We start from the raw sequence: 5,201 nt of genomic DNA, 5'->3' as shown, positions 1-5,201 counted from the left end.
GCTGAGAGTGAAGGGAGAATCATGGAGCAATGGTTCCACTGAGGAGTACAGCATCCCGGCGGCCAGCCACTTCCAAAAGTCCTGCCTCTGAGAACCTGAAAATTTGGGTGGCATTCTAGATCTGAACCATAGTACCTAGCACACTGGCCCATCACAGAATGGCGAATACCGTGGGAGTCTGAGGCAAGAGAATCAGAAGTTTGAGCCACACCTGGATAACTTAGCAACTTAGTGAGACTCTAAATACAAAAGGGATGGAAGTGTAACTCAGTGGCTCAGTGTGGAGGCCTTGGGTTCAATCCCCAGGACCATACATGAGAGCATGAGAGAGAGAGACACAGAGAGAAACAGACACAGACAGACACAGACAGGGAAAAGGAGAGAGAGGTGGAGGGAGGGAGAAAGAGAAAAATAAAGATCAAAAAGAAAGAAAGGAGAGAAACTCATCCAGTTCTCTTACAACTGCTGAGGTAGTGACAGCTAGTTGTCTCCAAGATTCCATTCATCTCTTTTGTCCACAAACTTTAGTTCTTGATTAGGCATACGGCCACCTCAAATGAAGCCATTTCCCAGGTAGTCTGCAGCTGTGCAAGATCATGTGCTTGAGCTCTAGCCAGAAAGTGAGCCACAACGAGGAAGCATGTTCTTTGCTTCCTCTTCCTGCTGGTATAAATATGAAACAATGGCTGTCATAGAAGCTGGTCCTTTCCATCACGCAGGACCTTGGGGATGAATATAACCTCCGATGAAGCAGTAAGGCACCAGGAGCCATGGTCATTGACACTGTAGATCACAGTTCCAGCCCTAGACTTCTTCTAGACATTTTCCTATCTAATTTAAGGTGCCATTATTTAGAACTTTCTATTACTTAGAGTTGAACCTAATTATGCATAATGCCTAGACTAAGCATAAAAGGCACTCAGAAAATTTGTTGGAAAATGTTTTTGCATACATGGATTACTCTTTGTATTCTAGATTCTGGACCTTAAACTCCTTCCTCTCATCCACCATATAGAAAACCTCAACAAAATGCCTGACTGCAGCATTCACAAAACCTTTGACCCAAATTCACTTGTGTGTGTTTGGTACTTCTGTGAGGAAAGAGAGATATTTTCTTTCTCTTGGATATTCCCCAGACACTGAGATTTTAATAGTAGTTACAAAACTGACCGAAGAGTTATTAATAATATGGCATTGCACTAAATGAGCTAGAAATGCAGCAATGGAAAATCAAAAGATTTCATTACAAAATCCTACTATTATGTAAATGCATTGCATTTAGGAAAATGACTAAGTATGAGATCCATTATAAGTAATATTTTCATCCCAACCTCCATGACCTTTGGAAATCTCAATATATGACCCAATTTCTTAGCTAAAAGAAACAAGAGCTCTCTAGAATTTCTAAACTTAAATCACTCATGCAAATATTTTATACTATTAATCATGCAAATACATTTATTATTTTTAAAAGCCTAGGACTTCTGAGAAACTCTGCTAATCCTGAATGGATTTCAAGTCTTACTATCATTTCATTATATAGAGATACCACATTACATACATTAAATATATGGAAATAAGTGCTATCATGTGCATATCCATCAGAATTCCTATTTGAGAATAAATTAAACTTGCTCTTGATTTATTTTAATGAAAATTAAATGTGGGAAATGTTGAGCAGCTTGAATAATTCTCAGGAGGGATAGTAAAAGCAAATATAAAGATGGCAAACAGGTGCAATCCCATAATTACACCACAGAACTAACCAGTGAGGACAATGGCGCTTTGAGCACCTGTGCCCTGGACTCCTGGACACTATTTCTGGGTCCAGGTCCCTGTGTCTTCTGGAAGCTGGACATTATTTCCCCTGCTGCTGTCACCCTCACAAGAACAAATTTCTCATGGTGCTTGGTTTTCTCTGTCACTTGCTTCTCATCCTAAGCCATAGGCACAGGTATGTAATTAGTATTTCCCACTCATGACCTGCAGGCTCCTTATCTGGAGCAAATCCTTTGGCCTTTCTGCTCTGTTTTCCCATTAAGGAAAAGGAATTATTAATGTCCCGTTCTTCATAGGATGTCCTACAGATTACATAAAATAAGGCCTCTAGAGTTCTTAGCATGCACACAAAGGACCTTGGAAGTCTGATAACTTGGTGAACCAGGTCTTGAGCTTGGTCTCCCAGGGTGGGAAGTTTCTCATACAGAAAAAGATAGTTTTCATGGTGGGCCACCAGAAACAACAGCGAACCTCAACTATGCAATCAGGTGAATGTCATTTTGTTTTGTCTTATTATTTTCTCTCTACTTTTACATGTCTTAAGGGGTATTTTCCTAATGCAACAGCAATGTGCATGTTAAAAGTAAGAAAATACAGACAGCACAGTGAATATTAAAATATACATGATCTCACCACCTGGCCACAAGTAACATTAGCTCTCAGATGGTGACTTTGAATTTAAATCCCAGTTAAACTGCCTGACCCCAACACAAGCAAATCCTTTGGCCTCTCTGCCCTTCATTTTTCCATTTTTGAAAAGGAGACGCAAACACCTCCTTCTCCATAGTCTGTCCCTCAGATTAAGGTGTCCTGTGGAGTCCCTAGCTCCACACACACACACACACACACACACAGCACAGCGGTTTCCAGAGACACTGGCAGTGATTTCCCACCCTGCCTCTCCATTGTTATTTTTACAAACAGGGTACATTTCATCAAACCTCTTCTTAGAGTTCATTTAGTGTCCAAATATACCGATTACCAACAGCACAGAGTAAGAATTATTGGAAACAATTTAACTCAAAAAATAAAATAAGGACAGACACTGGGGAAAGTTACTAGGGACTGAACCCAAGGCTTTCATAATGAGCTACATCCCCAACTCTTTTAATTTTGCACTTTGACATAGAGTCTCACTAAGTTGCCCAAGCTGCTCAAATTTGTGATCTTCCTACCTTATCCTCCCAGAGTGCTGGAATTGCAGGTTGTACCACCACATCCAGTTTAAGAAATCATTTTAAAAATTCTTAAGACAAAAAACTTAAAAAAAAAAAGTTTGTGAAGTCTAATGCAGTTGCTCCCAGAGTGCACCAAAATTATCAAGTCAAATGTATACCACATGTATTAGTTGTAATCTGTACACTCACAGGGACAAATAATAGTGTCCTCTTAGCCAAAATGCCAGCCTTCTTGTTTTATCAATTCAAGGTGCAGAGTTGAGCTGCCCCAAGTCCCCTGGGGAATGCTTCTGCAGCCTGCTGGTAAACAGCTGCTTTGCTGGGCTTTGCAAGGTACTCAGCAGCTGAAGTCAGACACTCAGATCTGTGGGAGCCCATCAGTCACTGCCTGGCAAAGCTTTCGTCCAGCGGGTGGTCACTCTGGGTCTGCAGTCATCAGTGGCCCAATGCTAGCATATACAAACAGCAGCCTGAACAGTTGGGGCATTAGGGTGACCCAGAAATAAGTGGAGGTAGGACAAACCAGTCATCAACTGAAGATATAACCCTCACATGCCAGCAAAGCCAGTGTGGTAGACTCAGAGACCACCGTTGTGTGGAATAGGAATAGGAAAAGAGTGAAAAGTAAAGTTCAGGATACCTGAATTTCTCTTCCCTCCTCTCATTAACTCCCTTCCGGCCTAGGACATGCTTTCCTAGTGCCAGCTGGCCAGCAAGATGAAGCCAATATGACACTCAAGCCATCTGTTTGCCACCACCCCCCCAAGCAGTTCACCTCCTCCTGGATGGAACCCAGTGAGCTTCGTCTTATTTCAACCCTGCATCTTGAAAAAGCACTCTTGTTCCAGGACACTTCCACAGCCTTCGAGACAGCAGCATTTTCTTGGGATGCCTGGTATCACCTGTGCTGTGTCTCCTTGAACTCTTCTGTGACCAGGGAAAGGGAGCCTGGGCATGGGAAAGGAGGTGGGCTTCAGAAGGAAGTGGTCCTTACATGTTCTCACCATTTCCCCGAGATGAGGGCTACGTGAAGCAATGGATGTGTGCACTAATTCGGTTGTGGCAGCAGGTGGGACTGAAATATACAGTGCATGTTTAAGATTTTAAGAAATTCAATATAACAAAAGGCATATTGCCATTATTCTCCTTCAAATTCTCTCCCTCTCTTTGAGCACATTTGTCCCATCTTCTTGCCACTGTCTGAAGCAGTTCTGGAAGTCCTCTCTCATGTCTTTTATGACACGAATTATGGGGAGTGCTGCTACCGAGTGCCACCCAATGGAAAGGCAGCTTGTAACCATTGCAACATGTCCTCATCCACCTCATTCACGGGATCTGGAACCGCTCGGCAGCCAAGATGGCACAAAGAAAGACATTCACAAAAGAGAGCCTCCAGAACTGCTTCAGAAGTAGCAAGAACAATGAGGGCAGTGTGCTTGAAGTGAGGCGGAATATTCGAAGGTGGATTCATGATCACGTGTCTTTTACTGTAATACATCTAAATTTGAACATTAACCTATTTTTAGTACACTTCAAATACTTGTATCAAATTATCATTTTGTACATACTGTATGCACATACTTTTCATTTGTTAATTACATCACAATAAAATTGGGTGAAAAAATGAAGAGCTTGGGTTTCATTTTATTTTATTTTGACTTTTTTGAGACAGGGTCTCACTATGCAGTTCAGGCTGGCCTTGAGCTCACTTTGTAGCCCAGGCTGGTCTCGAACTCGCAATGATCCTCCCACCTCAACCTCCTGAGTGCTGGGATTATAGGCATGAGCCACCACACCTGGCAAGAGTTTGGTGTTTTTTCAATTAGTATTAATTAGGTGGGGGAACTTAAGAAAACTGTCAATGTCTTAAGAAAACTGTCAACATCTGGAATCAATGCAAGGAAAGAGTTCATTTGCTCAGGGAGCCCTTGCTAGGTTGTTGGAGCCCTTACCAAAGGGCTTACTTTAGCCCTTACTAAAATATTTAGTCTGTTCCTCAGATTTCCCCTCACAAAAATATTCTGAGAACAATGTAAATGCCTGAGTAAGGTGACATTACCTCCATCAGTTCCCTGAAGGTGTGAGGAGAGGAGACATTCCTTGCATTTGAGCATAGCTGTCCCCTGCAGGTCACACTGCTCCTGCTGCTTCTTCCTTTGCATCAATCCCTGTCATCTTACTGTCTTCAGTCCACTGCCACCCAGCTTGAGACTACCTCTGCTTCTCATTTAGCTCCTGTGGACC

Source organism: Cavia porcellus, unplaced genomic scaffold (genome assembly GCF_034190915.1).
Source record: "Cavia porcellus strain 051 isolate PalLab524CR breed Dunkin Hartley unplaced genomic scaffold, mCavPor4.1 scaffold_32, whole genome shotgun sequence".
In the NCBI taxonomy this organism is placed as follows: domain Eukaryota; kingdom Metazoa; phylum Chordata; class Mammalia; order Rodentia; family Caviidae; genus Cavia; species Cavia porcellus.
This window is presented reverse-complemented; position numbering follows the sequence as displayed.